The following is a 17,719-nucleotide window of genomic DNA, read 5'->3' as shown; positions in this document are numbered from 1 at the left end:
CAAGGTCAGTGGCTCGCTCAAGGTCAATGACTTGCTCAAGGTCAGTGGCTTGCTCAAGGTCAGTGGCTTGCTCAAGGTCAGTGGCTAGTACTCAGTGGAGCGAGCTTTGTGGCAGCTCTGTCACCCTCAGAATAAGTTCTTAACCCTGGTCTCTTCCCCACTAGCATCTCCCCTGAGGACTCACTTTTAGCCAAATTCACCCCAAAAGACATGAAACATTCTTTTGTACCCTCTGGTTTCTCCTGCCTGTGTGAACTGGAGGCTGTGCCTAGGAAGTCCCTGGGACTTAGTTCCCAGGACACACACCAGAGCATTCCGCCAGCCTCCCCCGCTTCAGCCTGACAGCTTTCTTTTTTTTTATTTTTTTGGGACGGAGTCTCACTCCGTCGTCCAGGCTGCAGTGCATGGCACGATCTCCACTCACTGCAACCTCCGCCTCCTGGATTCAAGCTATTCTCCTGCCTCAGCCTCCCGAGTAATTGGGATTACATGCACCCACCACCACGCCCAGCTAATTTTTTGTATTTTTAGTAGAGATGGGGTTTCACTATGTTGGCCACGCTGGTCTTGAATTCCTGACCTCGTAATCCACCCGCCTCGGCCTCCCAAAGTGCTGGGATTACAAACATGAGCCACCGTGCCCGGCCGAGCCTGACAGTTTTCTAAACACCCAGTGGGGGAGGCACAGCCTCCAGGAAATCAGGCAGCTGCATGGTTCAATGTTTGTGACGAGGTCTAATTTCATCAAGGAAATTGGTCAAGGCAGATTGCAGGATGTCAGAAAAGTTTCCTCAAAGATCATATAGCAAGAGAGGTAGCGATGGGGGCACTACACCCGCCAGGAACGGGGCCTGCAGGAAGGCAGCCGGCAGAGCCAGAGGACCCTGAGTGTAGGAAAATGTTAACATTGCACTGTCTTCGGTCATGGGGAATTTGCACACAGCCCAGCTGTGCTACACTCAGCTGAGATGGGGATGTGCACTTCGGTTGAAGGACAGGTGGAATAATAATAATAATAATAATAGCAATTTATGGTGCCTGTATTAGCTTCCCATGTCTACTGTAACAAGTCACCAAAAAGTGCATTGCTTGAAACTTATTCTGTCATGGTTCTGGAGGCCAGAAGTCCACAATGAAGGTGTAGACAGAGTCACACTCCCTCCAGAGGCTCTAGGGGAGGATCCTTCCTTGGCTCTTCCAGCTTCTGGGGACTCTAGGTGTCCCAGGCTTGTGACCCCATTGCTCCAATCTCTGCCTGCGACTTCATGTAGGCTGCTCCTGTGTGTGTCTCCTCTTCTCTTCTCTCCTGAGGACACTTGTCATTGGACTTGGGGCCTGCACTAATCCAGGGGGATTTCATCTTGAGATCCTAAACTATATTTGCAAAGACACTTTTCCCAAATACGGTCACATTCACAGGTTCCAGGGGACCATAACTAGTCCCCATCGCCCTCCCTCAGAGTTAACCACAGGGGTCCCTTTGGTGTGGGGACCTCCACGACTCTGAGATTGAGTGAGACAGATTGCAGGACAGTGCAATGTTAACATCTTACCACATACGATGGCTGATATACAGATACACATCCCATAAGAAATATGCAGTATTGTTGACATTTCCAGAATTTCTTAAAAGTAAAAACAAGGCCATGTGGGTATCATATACCCTCTACTGATACGACGTGACAGAAACCCATCATCCTGGTCTAACCATGATGAAAACATCAGATATACTCAGATCGGAGGGCATTTTGCAAAACATCGGAGTTATACTCCCCAAAACGGTCAAGTTCGTCAAAAGCAAGGAATGGTAAGGAACTGTCACAGACCAGAGCAGCCTAGGAGACATGACGACTGAATGGGATGCGGCACCCTGGATGGGATCCTGGAACAGGAAGAGGACATTAGGGAGAAACTGGTCAACTCCAGATAAAGTCTGGAATTTAGTGAATCGTAATGTAGCAATGTTGATTTCTTAGCCTGGACAAATGTACCCTGGTCATTGAGTAGGATGATAACATTATGGGAAATTCAAGCAAAGTAAGGCATACACGAGGATTCTCTTTACTGCCTTTCGACTCCTCTTCAAAGTTCAAGGCCACCCCTTGAACTGCTCAAGGAGCCCCAGGGCGCTCAGAGATACAGAAGCACAGAGGAAAAAAATGGAAACTTCCTTTCCAGCCTTTCTTCCCCAAATCCCACATCTCTGTAACTAAAATATGGTGTGTGTTTTTTCCTCACCTTTGGGGAGCTCTTTTGAAAGCTTCTTCCAGTGTCGCAAGATGTGTCCTTTGGAAGGAGTCCCGAATTGGGGGGTCTCTGGAAAGACCCCAACTTGGCTGTATTTCAAGTAACAGAGAAACCACAGGGTCTGAGCTTCCACGGGCGCAGGCCCCGTGCCTCCTCACACTACCCCCTCGAGCAGGAACTGTCAGTAGCCCCACTTTCAAGAGAAGAAAGCCAAGGCCCTGAGTCACAGCCACAGCAGAGCTAGGATTCGGGCCAGGACTCATCCCCTTCCACTCAGTACAAACCCTTTCTCTCTCCCTCTCTTCTATCACAAAAGTCATGTACAGTCAGTCCTCACTTACCAACTTTGACAGGTTCTTGGAAACTTGGACTTTAAAGTGAAAGACTGGACTCAAGGCCATTTGGGTCTCAGGCCTCAGCCAGGCACTTAATTGGTGTCCTCCTCTTTCCGGGCCAGGAAGTGGTTTTAAAAAGCTCCCTTAGAACCCAGCCCTGGGAACCCTGGCACAGTCAGTCCCTCCCGTCCCCAGGGAGGCCAGGAGGGGATGTATGCCAAGGTCCAGGCCAGATCCTGGCACTAACCACGTGTGGTCCCCACCGAGGGGTCCCTGTGGATGGCCACCCTCGCATCCCAAGCACTTTGGGGACTTATGCTGTCTAGGGAGGGGAGGAGGATGTGGACACAGCACACCTTGTCCTCTCCCGGCCTCTTCAGGAGGAACCTCTGCCCTTTGTGGACTAGGAGGTTCTGGGCTCTGCAGCCTGGGTTCAGGACCCACTTTGAACCAGAATGAGTGAACTGCCCACAGCAGGCCACGACAAGGGGCATCACTCAGGAGAAAACAGACATTCCCGAATTGTTGGTAAGAAGCCCGTGGTGGGGGCAGCTCAGGGCCAGGACCGGCTGTGTAATTTGTAGGGCCCAGTGCAAAATGAAAATGAAAGGCCCCTGTTCAAAGGGGTCCTTAAACCGATGGTGACCAGTAAGGCATTAAACCAATCATGAGGTCTTTTGGAGCGTGGGGTCCTTTGGCACGTGGGGTCCTTCCGGAGAGCAGGTGTCTAGATGACCACCCAAGTCACATGCCCACAAAGCCAGCCTCGCTCAGGCATCTCTTGGCTTTCAGACAACGCAACCCAGAGACGGCTTTCAACAGAGGCCTTCACCCCAGGCCTGGCTCCTCCAGCCTCCCCCGGAGTTCCCCTTTGGTCAAAGTGCAAGTCAATCAAGAGGTCAGAGTGACCCACCCCATTGTCAAGAAGGGCAGTGGGAGGAGCTCTGGGAAAAGTCAAATTGTCACCAGGCAGCTACAGGAGATAAGCTAGTCAGTGGCCTGTGGCCAGCATGCTGTCAGCCGTTCCCCATGGTACTTCTCTGCATCCCGCGTTCCCAGAAGAGAATCAGCTCCCAGGCAGGCCATGTCCACTCTGTCCTGGGCAGCAGCTGGGCACATGGTGCCTTCTACATGCCCATTAACCACACTGCAGGATGGAACCCAGCACTGGAAGGACCTGCTGTTCCGGGGACATTCCCAGGACAGCCCTGGGACGCCTCTGGCCAATGGTGGCCAGGAGGACAGGCCCCGGCCCGCAGACTCAGGGATGTGCACTGGGGAAAGCTCCTGCCCAATTACACCTGGGGACCCATGGGATGCCTTCAGATGGGGCACATAGGGGAGGGGGAGGTGGCAGGTCCCCCCAGCACAAAGCAAAGGGACGCTGGTGACAGCAGGGAGGCAGTCAGGGGCTAGTGGTGGGGAGGCGGGTGGCAAGAGGAGCGAGGGAGCCTAGGGCAGGGGTTAACTCCTCACCTCACACCGGAGCCAGCCCAGGCAGCCGCAGATGAGGACCAGGCCCCCATCACAGGGTGCCCAGACTGTAGAGCGATTACAGAGGGGCCGCACCCCCCATAAAGTACACCCAGGCCATGCAGAAGTTCTCCTAACAGTCACGGTGCCAGGCAACCACCCACCCGATGCTGCTCCACAGGCGGAACAGCCGCTGACCCACAGCAACGGCAGTGTCTGAACCCAGGTTCACGTCCGGCTCAGGTTCCTCTGTCTGAAATGACGGCTGTGGGCTCCTCCTGGCCAGGCCAGCAAGGTTGCGTATGTCTCCTCTTACCTCAGCGCCAGGAGGGCAGGAGCCCAGGAGAAGTGCCCGGGGTAAAAAGGACACCCCAGTGAGGGCAGGAGGCATCACTTGACTGTTTTTCTAAGTCAAATAAAACTTGATTTCCCGCAGGGAAGTGCCAGGCAGCCCCACAGGCCCTGAGCTCAGAGTGCCACCTTGCTGTGAGGCTCTGCTACCCCGGCCTCCAAATCCTCCATTGTTCTGAACCAGAGGCTCCCCGTTTTCAGTTTTCATTCTGCCCTGGGCCTTACAAATCACACAGCCAGTCCTGCCCCACTGCCCCCAGGTAATGGAAAGACTCAGGGTCCTGCCCCAGGTGGAACGAACATTCCAGGTGCTGGCTGGTCTTCAGTTCACACGGTCTACCTTTAAGTGCTCATTGTCAGAGGCTGGTGACCCCCAGACAGGGCAGATCTGCAGCCTCTGGCTGAACTGAGGCTGGAGAACTTGGCAGTACCTGGAGTCCCTGAGACTGGGGGAGGCCAGTGCTGCTGGGCGACAGTGCCCTGGAGAAACGGTCTCCCCAGGCATAGACCCCGTCCCCTCCCCTCCCCTTCCCAGTCTTGGGAAGTCTCCTTCTTCCCCTGAGACCATTGCATTTCTGCTGCCCCTCCCTCTATTCACCCATCTCAGGGAGAGGCTACTAGTTCCCCCTCCCCGCTCCCCGCCCCCCCACCCCTCTGCCCGCATCCCCACTGGCTTCATAATCCCCTCAGTCGCTTCTGGCCCCTGGATGGTGTGGGATGGGGCGGTGCTTACACCACTCCACTTTCTCGCCAGATGGGGAAGACAACAGTTGCTTCTGCCACCCCCACCCCCGGTGTGCATCACCACATTTTCTGGAAACAGCACTCAGGATTTTCTGAGAGGACCTCCCACCACCACCACAGCTTGAATTCCTGTAGTCTGGGGAGGGAAAACCCCACTCTCAAAGCCCAAGGTAGACATGTGACTCAGTCCTGGCCAATCAGATTATTTCACCCCGCAGGCCTCAGTGACTGGCTTAGGGATGGGAACAGGACTCACATCAGCCCAACAGGAGTTAACTCTGCGCCACTATTGGGAAGAAAGAATTTGACTTTCTATTGGAAGGGGAGGTGGGAGGAAGTAAGCCCTGGGCTGCCAGGGGCTGACTGAAAAAGATGGGAGAGTAAGAGATGGAGAAAAATCAAGTCCTGACGAGAGCATTTGAGCCCCTGGATCCATCTGTGCCTGAAGGCAGGAAGCACCTAGACCGTTTCAGTTACACACAAATCGTTTTTCTTAAGCCAGTTGAGTCTGGTTTTGTGTCACTCAAGACAGAAAGAGCCCTTAGCAGTGTGCTATCTCCCTCTCTTGCAAAGGTTACAGCCACACAGGAGCTGAATCCACACTTGATTACCAAACACAGTGCCCAAGACTTGGAGAAATTCCCAAAGCTGGCTGAGGGAAGGCTTTGGAAAGGGGCCCATGCCTCTTGCTAACTTTTCTTTGTGAGGCACTGTGGCTGGGAATCCTTCCAGAGAGAAGCCTTGTCTTCCTTCACAGCACAGAAAGGCCCCCATCCCTTGTGGGAGGCAGAATTCTAAGATGGCCCAGAATCCCAGCCCCTGCTGTAGACTCCCTGTATAACCCCCCTTCCCTGAAGTGTGGGCAGGACTGTAGATATGGTGGTGTATCCTGCCATGAGAAAATTACTACTTAGTTGACTTGGAGTTCCTCAAAAGTGAGATGGTTCTGGGTGGGCCTGGCTTAAGCAGATGAGCTCTTAAAAGGAACTGAGCCTTTCTTGAAGTCAGAGATTGGACGTGTGAAAGGGCCCCAGGAGGGATCATGTGATAAGGACCTGTGAGTAGCCTCTAGAAACTGACAGCCGTCCCAGCCAACAACTGGACAAACAACAGGGACCTCAGTCCTATCGCTGCAGGGAAATGAATCCTGCCATCAACCAGAGGGAGCTTGAAAGTGGATTTTTCCCAGTTGAGCTTCCAAATGAGAATGCAGCCCAGCCACCACCTTGACTGCAGCCTTGTCAGGCCCTGGGCAGTGGACCCAGCTAGAACGTGCCAGACTTGTGACCCATTAAAACAGATAATGAATGGGTGTTGTTGAAGCCACTAAGTTTGTGATAATTTGTTACACATCACAGAAACCAATGTAACTCTCACCACCAGAACCTAGGAGAGCCTGTCAGCTGGGATCAGAGGACAGAACGGTCCACTAAACATCTAAACATAGGATAAACACTAAACACTAAGCATAGGATAATGAATAAAATGCACGGTGCAGTGGTGAGCTCTCGGCTCCTGCAGGCAGGCCTCCTGGGCTCCCATTCCAGTCTGACTGCTTGCTAGCCTCGGTTTCCTCATTTGCAAAATGGGATCTGAAAGAGCACTTCCTTCATGGGGTGGTCAGCGTAGTTCCCATGGAGCACTTAGAACAATGCCTGGCACACGGCAAACACCGTCACTGTTATTTGTCGTTGTTGATGTTGTTGTCATGGTTCTAGCAAGAATGTTTTGGTGCTCAGGGTCGAGTATGCCACACGCCTGGGTTGGAGATCTCGCTCTTCCACTCATTAGCTGTGACCACGGGCATCCCCTTTGCCATGGTGAGCCTTGGTTTCCTCCCTGGAAAACGGGACAATAAAGGGATGCAGTCCCAGGGAACTTGCTGAGTGGAGTCCTGAGCCACTGCGTCATGTGCTGAGCTCACTGCCAACTAGGTCAGTCACTGAACTGAACTGGGTCCATTGCCCACATGCAGCAGAAAGCCAAACACCAAGGCACTGCGTTTTTGCAGCGAGAAAGGTTTATTGTGAGTAGCAAGGAGACAGGAGGAAACACTCAAATCTGTCTCCTGGCTGGGGGCTAGGTCAGGTTTTATAAGCATAGGATAATGAGGTGTGATCTGATTGGCTGTTCCCATCAGGTGATGCCACGAGGTGTGATCTGACTGGATCCTGCCATGGGGTGACGCCAGGGCTCAATCTGATTGGATCCTGGATCCTGCCATGCAGTGTCCACTTCTTAATTCAGTCCCCGCATCCTGGCTCAAGCACTTAGGTTCCATCCCTGGCTGCATGCTTGGTGTGTCTGGGCATGCCCAGGTTATGTGACCTTCAACCTGGGGGTTCATGGCAACTGAAAACAACTCACAACTTTGTTACATAAAAGTTGAACCAGATTTGTCTAGTGCAGTTACCGGGTTACAGTCCCAGGATTCCATCTCAGGACTTCCGGTTCAAGGAGCTGCCGCTCCCTGGAACGTGGCTGGCTGCAATGCAAGGCACCCAGGAAGCCTCAGTTCTGAGAGAATCACCACGAGAGATGAGAAGTGACTTTCCACAAGAAATATTGAACTTCATCCCCATGGAGCCTCTGCATGGAACATACGGGACAGAAAGTTCCCATCTGGAAGCTTCATGCGTTTTTTCCTTTCTAGAACAAAGGGCGAACTTCACAAACCCATCCACTCTTCCCAGTTGACAAAGCACCTTCACCTGCCTTGACCTTAGCCTCGATGACAGCCTCCCACTGTGGCCCCGAGAGAGAGTCCCACACCCAGGTCACACACGTAAAAAGTGGTGAGACTGGGATTTGAACCTAGGTCTCCCAGACTCCACAGACCATGCTCATGGCCCCTCTTAGAGCCATGTTCCCTATATTCTAGTGAGGAAAGAAAGTCAACCAAGAGTAAGAAAGGGCTGAGCGCAGTGGCTCCCGCCAGTAATCTCAGCGCTTTGGGAGACCAAGGCAGGAGGATCACCCGAGACCAGGAGTTCAGGACCAGCCTGGGCAACATAGCGAGACCCTCCCATCTCTACAAAACAAAACAAAACAAAAAGGAGTCAAGTATGTCAGATGGGGATGTAAATGATGGGGAGAAGTCAAGTGTTTATGGGGGAGAATTAGGTTTATAAGTGGTGGGAGAGGTGGTCAGCGTACACCTCACTGAAAAGAGAACATGAGAACAAAGACCTGGGAGGTGAGGGTACAAGACATGCAGCCGCCTGCGGAAGAGGCTTCCAGGCCGTGCAAAAGCCCCGGGGCTGAAATGTGCCCGGCATGCCTGGGGAGCACCAGGGAGGTGGCCGACGTGGCCTGCCTGGCTTGCCTCTGCCCCAGAAACCATTAGCGTCACACCCTGCTGTCATCTCGTCATCTGCATTATATTCCCAGGGTTTCTTAAATCCCTAAGAGAGTTTGGACTGGCTCAGGTCATCTGTTGGTGCCAATGATCGGCTCCCCCTAGGTCAGATGCCCACCCATGGTTCAATATCTGCTCCATAGGGGCGGGATTAAGTCTCCCCACACATGGCCACTCTGAGTGAGCTGCCCCTTCTGCAATGGCTGTGGACGTGGTGGCAGTGACTGAGGTGTCCAGTGGCCCAACCGGCTGGTTTATTTTCTTTATCAGATGCTGCGGCCTCTCTCAAATAGCTGTACCACCATCAGGAATATCCCCTGACCCCCGGGCACTGAACCAAACCTTCCCCTCCAACCAGACCTATCCCTCCACCAGCGGATGTTAGTGACCAGCTATTGTGAGCCACACCCTGTCATAGGTGCTGGGGGCGACATGGCAGGCAAGACAGGCAAGGTCCCTGTATCCTAGCAACAGAGACATACAACTGACAAATAACTGCAGAAATAATTATTTAAATAGATTCTGATGTGTGCAATGACGGGAAAGCATTGGAACTACGAGAACTTATAACAGGGGACAAGCCCAAGCTTCAGGGTCAGGGGGAAAAGCAATCACGGAAGCCTTCTTAGAGAAAGTGACAATGAAGCTGAGAACTGAATGGTGAATCCAAGTCAGCCAGAGAGGAATGGGGGAAGAAAACAGGATTCCCAGAAAAAGGAAAGAACGCATTCAAAGGCCACCAAGCTTGAAAGGAGCTCAACATGTTTGAGACAACCCGAGAAAGGCTGTGTGTGGCCAAGGTGTCGTGGGGGACGGGTGGGAGGTAGCAGCATAGGGCCAGGCTGGAGGGTAATGGAGGTTCAAAGAACACTTCTCCTTGTCATCTGATTTCTAAAGCCCATTCAAGCCGGGGCCCAGCAGCCCTGGTGAGCTGAGAGAACAAATTTGAATGTCAAATTGCTGTCCTGCCCATTGCATGCACACACAATCTCTCTGGCTACCAGGGGCTCCAAGGGCCCTGCCAACAGTGAGGAGATCCAGGAGGCAAGCACTGCCCTGCAAGACCCTGCTCTGAGGAGGAGGAGGCTCATCAGAATCAATGGCAAGTGCCACTCATGCCTGTCCTTTCAGGAGGCACCAAACTACTTCTATTTAACAGCCATCAGAGCGTCATGGGTCCCACGCATGAACCAGCTTTAATCAGGGGTGCTCATGCAAGTTGCACCCCCGTATGCCCTGGGGAGCTGTTACCACCTCATCTCTTTAATCTGGACCTCTCAGGGTGGGTCCCAGCCTCCTGCAAAATCCCCAGGTTCTTCTAACAGGTGCCTGGAGAGGCCCCGGACTCTGACCTCTCGCCTATTCTCTGTGCACCCTCCCTCCTCGGTGTCACATCCAGGACAGTGGCCGACACGCCATGGCTAAGGCAATGACTCCCAATTTTGATTTCCAGCCTGGACCACCTGCTGACCTCCAGCTCAGAGCCCACCACCTTCTCAGCAGCGCCAGGCGGGCTTATCGTCACATCTTAATCTTACCGCATCTGCACTGCCTGCAACGGTGTCCCCCAGAATTCATGTTCATCCAGAACCTCAGAATGTGACCTTATCTGGAAATAGGGGCTTTGCAGATGGAATTAGTTCAGATGAGGTCATATAGGATTAGGTTGTGCACTAAATCCAATGACTGGTATCCTTATAGGAGAAAGAAGAGACTCCGAGACACAGGGAGAAGGCCGTGTGAAGACGGCGGCGGGGATTAGTGACGCCGCCGCAGGCCAAGGAGCTCCAAGGATCTCTGGTGCCCACAGAAGCTGGAAGAGAGGCTGGAACGGATTCTCCCTCAGAGCCTCCGGAAGGAAACAGCCCTGCCCACACCCTGATTTGGGATTTAAATTTCTGCTGCTTTAAGCCACCCAATTTTCAGGAATTAGCTAAGCAGTCTTGCAGACGAATGCAACATCGAAAGCAGGACTCAGAATTTTCTCCCTCATACCTGCTCTTCCCCCATCTCCCATCTTCACAGGTGCACCCTCCGTGCCCCTCACTGCTCAGGCTGAAATCTTTGCAGCCTGCCTGCCTGCATTCCTCCCTCCCTCCCTCCATTCCTTCCCTTCTCTCTATCTTTTTTTCTTTCTCTCTCTCTCTCTTCCTCTCTTCTTTCTTGAAGGGATCTCTGTCGCCCAGCCTGGAGGGCAGTGGCATGATCATGGCTCACTGCAGCCTCCACCTCCTGGGCTCAAGAGAAAGCAACAAAGGGCTGGAGGTGGTGGGGACGGGAGAGCCTTGGGCATCTGCTGGCCTGGAAGAGGGCAGGACAGGAGCTTGGAGGCTGGAGACTCAGCTGCCTAGGTGCGTGTCTAGTCACACTCATTCGCCTCCTACTCCTCTGGAGTTTCTGGTTCTCCAACCTCTCTGCCAGTCCGATGACCCCACATCATCCCATGTCACCAACTCTTACCTGACAATCAGCCACCCACCCAAAAGCACACTTTTTTTTTTTTAGACAGAGTCTCGCTCTGTTGCCCAGGCTGGAATGCAGTGGTGAGATCTCGGCTCACTGCAACCTCTGCTTCCTGGGTTCAAGCGATTTTCCTGCCTCAGCCTCCCGAGTAGCTGGGATTATAGGCATGCGCCACTACGCCTGGCTAATTTTTGTATTTTTAGTAGAGATGCGGTTTCACCATGTTGGCCAGGCTAGTCTCGAACTCCTGACCTCAAGTGATCTGCCCGCCTAGGCCTCCCAAAGTGCTGGGATTACAGGCGTGAGCCATCGTGACCGACTTTTTTTTTTTTTTTTTAAGATAGAGTCTTGCTCTGTGGCCCAGGCTGGAGTGCAATGGCGACATCACGGCTCACTAAGGCCTTGACCTTCTGGACTCAAGTGATCCTCCCACCTCAGCCTCCCAAGTAGCTGGGACTATAGGTACAGACTACCATGCCTGCCTAATTTTTTCTTTTTTTGTAGAAATGGTGTCTCACTATGTTGCCCAGGCTTCTCTCAAACTCCTGGGCTCAAGCAATTCTCCCACTTCAGCCTCCTAAAGTGCTGGGATTATAGGCATGACCCACTGCACCCAGCTACTTTATTTTTAAGTTTTTTTGTAGAGATTGAGTCTCACTATGTTGCCTAGGCTGGACAGTCATTTTAACTCTACCAGGTGTCCTGCTTTCCACAGGCATTCCTTTGTCAAAGTCAGAATCAAGCCCTGAGGTTGTACCGTCACATCGCCCTGTACCTGGTCACTTCTCACAGCCTCCTGCCCCTGTCATGTGAAGCCACTGACATCTCTCTCCTCCTCACTTCCTCCCTTTTTCTGCCCTTACACCCTAGTCTTTATTTATTTGTTGAGACAGTTTCACTCCTTTTGCCCAGGCTAGAGTGCAATGGCATTATCTCTGCTCACTGCAACCTCCGCCTCCTGGGTTCAAGCGATTCTCCTGCCTCAGCCTCTCGAGTAACTGGGATTACAGGCACACACCACCATGCCTGGCCCCACTCGACCACTCTAGTCTTTAAAACACAAGGCAGAACAATCTCATGGGCCCCCTTGTCCCCCGTCTCACTCAGTCAAGTCCAAAGCCCTCACAGTGCGGCACAGGCCCATCCCGGCCTGACCATCCCTCCCCACGACAGCCCCTTCAGCCTCACCCCGCCACACTCCTTCTTGTTCACTGCCCTCCAGCCATACTGGCCACCCTGCTGCCGCCCCTGCCTCAAGGCCTTTGCACTGGTTGTTCCCTCTGTTTGGCACATCCCGCGCCCAGGGCCTGGCTCATTCTCTCCATTCAGATGTTTGCTCAAATGTCACCTCCCCAGACACCTTCTCTGACCACCCTGCCTAAGGCAGGCTCCTGTCCCATCCTCCTCCTGCCTTTTATCTGGTTTAACTCTCTGGCGTCCTTCCACCTGACGTAGCATAGACAGCACATGCTTGTGGGTTTATCCCCAGCATGGCTGTGCAGCTGGCCCAGAAACTGGCCTGAGAAGGCCCCAATAAACACTGGCTGAACAAATGAAAGAGTAGGTGAATGAATGATTGAGTGAACGAGTAAGCAGATGAAGACTCATCCTGAAGACTCATCCAACCCTAATTGCTCATGAGTGTTGCCAAGTTGCAGCTCTTGTAAGGGGCAGATAAGAATGTGGTTTCCAAAGTTCCGGTTCCTCTTGAGCAGCGGAAGGGCTCCCCTGTGACCTCTGCAGTGGGAATAGCAGCATCCCCTCGCACAGCCCCGCAAAGACAAGGCTCGTGGGCCTCCTTCTAAGGGGCAGCAGGACTCGGGGTGCCTGGGGAGGTCGGGCCTGCATCCCAACACCAGCACTGTCCCCACGGGCTGACCTTTCTGTGCGTTGGTGTTCTTATCTACAAGATGGGTACAAGGAGGATTTACGTGGCTGCAAGGCTGTTGTGAGAACTGAATGCACTCATACGCAGCCAGGCTGAGAATGGTCGCCTGTGAGTGCTCAGTAAGCAAGAGCAAGCGCCACCACATGGCACCATGGAGAAGGGTGGTCTTCCATTATCTCCTTCTCTTTCTTGGGGCAAGGCGGGGCATGTGATTGTCCCCATCTGGAGCTTGGCCAAGCCAGAGCAGGGGATGCGACAGAGCCCTCAGCATGGTGACATCCCGGAGTTTTGACTACGGGGCTGCAATAGCCACAAGTGCCCTGGTGTGCCATGCGGATGTTTCACCTTCGGGGTCTGCCTGGGATGAGCTGCCATCCCCCCTCCTTTGCTGCTGAGGCAGTCAGACCTGAATTGTCTCCACCCCACTGCCAGCTTCGCTGAAGAGGAAAGAGAAAGAAAATGAATGCCGAGGCCCCCAGCCAGGAGGCCAAAGATACACAGCCCTCTGGGAAGGGGGGAGGTGGATGCCCAGAGGTGAGGAGTGCTGGCCTGGGGGACTCCTTCGGGGGGCTCCGGGGCTGGCTAGCTGCGGGTGCTGGGCCCACCCCTGGGCTTGTGTGCCCACAGGGATTGTACCTTCCGCATGAGGGAACGTGACCAAGGGGCTGCAACCACACACCTCCCGGCCAGGGCTCGACAGAGCAAGAGGGTCATGAGTATTTCTCACAGAAGGTGAAGTGTGCAGACACAGTGCCATCTGTGGCCTGCACGCTCTCCGGGCCCCTCCAAGCCACCTCCTCCGTCCTTTCTCAGGCCGGGTCCACCCTAGAAACCCAGTGTGTCGGCAGCAGTTTGCCCCAGATGGTCCCTGCTGCTCCCAGCACCTCAGCTCACCCGGCCATGCCCCAGCCTCCAGTGCACTTCATCACCTGCCCTAGAAGCAAGATGCTGAGACCTTGAAGGCTGCACTCAGACACTCAGAGCAAAATATTCGCAACTAATGTGCCAGCAGATTTCCCAAAGCCAAGTAAAACTTAGGATCCAGCAACCCTCCAGTGAGTCCCGAGCAAGGGGCTCGATGATGTGGTTTTGCTCTCCCTCTCCTCAGGCCACTCCGGGCAGGCAGTTTGTCACCAGGAGAGATGACTGCCCCCTCACTGGAGCAGGACTGGTGACCACACTGGCAGCCAGATGTTGGCCCAGCGTCGTAAATGACGCAGGACGGCTTATCAGCCACAGGAAGCTGGAGAGCCAGGCTGCAGCCACACAGAGTGAAGAAACGGGCTTGTGGGAGAGGAAGCTGCCCGGCCTCGGTTATGCAAAGTATACGGGCGTGTGGGGTGGGGGGCGGGGGGGCTCTTCCTCTATTACATAATTATCTCTGCGTCCCTGCTGGAGGGAGGCTTGCACCTCAGCTGCACTTCCGAGTCACTTCGGGTGTCGAGTGCCACCCTAGAGATTCTGGCACAGTTGGTCTGGAGCATGACCTGGGCAGGAGGGTTTTTTTTAAGCCCTCTGGATGATTCTAGGAGCAGCCAAAGTTATAAACACAGGCTCCAGATTTAGAACACAGGCTCAGGTTCAGGAGCAGAGCTTCAGCCTATAGGTCCTGAGGGATCCCACCCAACTGCGAGGATCACAGAGACTAAGCTGCAAATAGTGCCGTGGAGTTGTGCAGTTTACAGCCTGTGCAACTGGACACAGCAGACCTGATGGAGGGCAGGGGAGAAACTGAGCATCCAAACTACTTTGTTGGTGAAGAATGACATGGAGGTGCAGGTTCAGACCCCAGTGCTGCCACCTGTTCAGGGAATTTGTACTCAATGCCTCCTGTGTACGGGCACTATGTACCCGACCTGAGTCATGCAGATGATATTTATGGGAGGGAGACAGAGAGAAAACAAATAATCCCGCACACAAATATATAATGACACATTTAGCAAAAACAGGTGGCAGGAAAGAGCAAGGGAAGTGTGGTGGGCAGAATAATGCCCTCACCCCAGTCTTAGAACCTGTAACTACTCTAGGCTGCTTGGCGAAGGGAGATTTGGGCAGCAGATGGAACAGAGGTTGTGAATCAGCTGGCCTGGAGATGGGGAGATCGTCCTGGACCATTGGAGAGGGCCCGGTGTCCTCACAGGAACCCTTCAAAGTGCCAGAGGGAATGGGAAGAGGGGCGGCAGAGGGAAGACTCACCCCGAGGCTGCTGCCTTGGAGAGGGAGGAACCGAGGACCTGAGTCCTGCCAACCACCCCAATGAGCAGGAAACAGGTGCCCCCCAGAGCTTCCAGAAAGGGGCACAGTCTGCTGACACCTTGACTTGGGCTCACTGAGACCCTGGACAGAGGGTCAGTGGAGCCCACCCAGACGCCTGACTCAAGGAGCCGGTGAGCTAATCAAGAGGTGCTTCAGGCCATGGCACTGGGGGTCACATGTGATACCAGCGAACAGAAAACATACAGTCAAAGCCTCAAGCGAGAGTATGGTCTAGTTTGGGGGTCAGAGAAGCCTTCCTGAAGAAATGGCATTTGGGGTAAGACCAAGAGGAAGAAGAGAAATGAACTTGGCAAAGTAGGGAGGCGGAGAGAACAAAGCGGGCCAGGGTTCTGGGCAGGAAGAAACCCACTGTGAGCAAGGGAGGGAGAGAAGTCCAGTGCGAGGCGCTATTGCACGCTACCAGCCTCAGCTTCCTCACCTGTGAAATGGGATTATAACAGCATGCCCTCATTGGGAGAATGAAGTGGGCTGGGAAATCGTACAGCAAAGTAGCTAGAGTTCCACAGTCAGGGTTCAAACCCTAGGTCTTCTGGTTACTGCTTGAGTGACCTTGGACAGGCTGTTTTCCCTACCCGAGTCTCCATTTCCCGCGAGCCTGCTGTGAGTCTTAGATAAGACTGTGTCCACAGCATCCTCAACAAACGTGGACTGTTGTTGTTTTTGTTAGGGGAATAAGGCCCAGAGACATCAAGAGACCTGGTGGCTGAGCCAGGTGAAAAATAAATCTCCTGTCTCCGGCCTTGACTCTGTGCAGCTTCTCAATCTGCAGGGCCAGGGTCAACTGAGGAAAGCAAAATTCAAGCCAGGTGAGTTGCGGCCCAGGGTGGCTCAGGAGAGGGGTGTGTGTGTGTGTGCATGTGTGGGTGTGCTGGAGTGGCATGTGCATGTGTGTGTGAGTGTGTGAGACTGCAAGAAGCAGCACGCATGTAGAAGTGTGGCTGGGCATAGTGGCTTTCGCCTGAAATCCCAGGACTTTGGGAGGCCAAGATGGGAGGATCACTAGAGGCCAGACGTTCGAGACCAGCCTGGGCAACATAGTGAGATGAGATCCCATCTCTAAAAAAAAACAAAAGTCGGGTGTGAGTGTGTCTGTGAATGTGCACAGGTAAGTGTGCACGGGTGTGAAAAGTGGGTGACTGATGTACGTGGACCCTCCCCAGAGTCACACCTGGAAGGCTCCCGAAAACGCCTGGCCGCTCACTCACAGGAGTCGGTTTAGCTCCCTGAAGGACAGCTGCCAGCCAGGCCGAGGATAAGGGGGAGGTTTAGCTGGCTGATGCTGGACCAAATTAAATGTTAAAACAACATCCAGGCCTGTGGGTGTGTGCACTTAAAGCTGTGCCTGCTGTTCTGGATGATCTAGCTGATTCTTCGTGGCCACGTCTGATGTTTCTGCTGAGATTGAGACACCCTCTCCCTACCCCTGCCACCTCCCAGGGTGAAACACCCACCTGGGAGTTCAGGGCCCTGCCACCCAAGAGCAGAAACCACGGGGTAAACCCCATCTCAAGGAGATGCCTTACCCTTGGAGGAGACGATGGCACCCCGCACCTGTCATGACTGCCCCATGGCGAAGATCCCCTCCCTAATCCGACCAGACCTCGGTTAAAAACTTCATAGCTGTATATCCTAGGACAAGCAGCTCATCCTTCCAGATTGCCATTGCCTCCCTTCCTGGGCTCCCTAAATGCTTTCATCAGATTGCTGCAAGAGGATGAAATGCTTGTAAAGACCTTACCTACAGCCGGGCACAGTTGCTCACACCAGTAATCCCAACACTTCGGGAGGCAGAGGTGGGCAGAAGGCTTGAGCCTAGGAATTCATCAGCCTGGATAATAAGGTGAAACCCCATCTCAAAACAAAAAATTAGCTGGGTGTGGTGGTGCATGCCTGTAGTCCCAGCTACTTGGGAGGCTGAGGTGGGAGGATGGCTTGAGCCTAGGAGGTCCAGTGAGAGGTGATCTTGCCACTGCACTCCAGCCTGGTCAATGAGCAAGACCCTGTCTCAAAAAAAAAGGAAAGAAAGACCTGCCCTGGGGCCAGCATTTAGTAACCACTCAATATAAGTGAGCTATTAAGGAGGCTTGGATGTTATTATTAGCAACTAGAATATGAGACAGCCTGAGATTAAGCTCCCCACCCAGCCTAGTGGGATAAGGATCCAATCACGATTCTGTTGATAGTAAGAAAAATAAACCAATGCCATATTTATTGAGTATCTGGATTGTGACCTGAAGTTCTTACCTTATTACAGGGACATAGATCTGAACTGGTGTGTGTTGCTGTCATTATAACTGTTGGCTCCTTGAGAGCAAGGACTGTGTTGTCTTTTATTACCACTCTGTCCCCCCACACTTAATACGGCACCTGGCACACAGTAGGTGCTTGATGTTGTTGAATGAAAGAGCGAAGACACCTGAATGGCCTGAAGGACAGAAAGACAGCAGTCAGTATGTCCTGATGCCTGATAAACTTTGATCCTGCTTAACTGGAACTTACTGTTTCTATCAGTGAAGCAGAGGGTGAAAGAAATATTTACCAAAAGGCTCCCAGTCCTGGTGGGTTTCTTGAAACTACAGATTG

The sequence above is a fragment of the Pongo abelii genome, chromosome 21 (assembly GCF_028885655.2).
Source record: "Pongo abelii isolate AG06213 chromosome 21, NHGRI_mPonAbe1-v2.0_pri, whole genome shotgun sequence".
NCBI classification, from domain to species: domain Eukaryota; kingdom Metazoa; phylum Chordata; class Mammalia; order Primates; family Hominidae; genus Pongo; species Pongo abelii.
Note: the sequence above shows the minus strand (reverse complement) of the source record.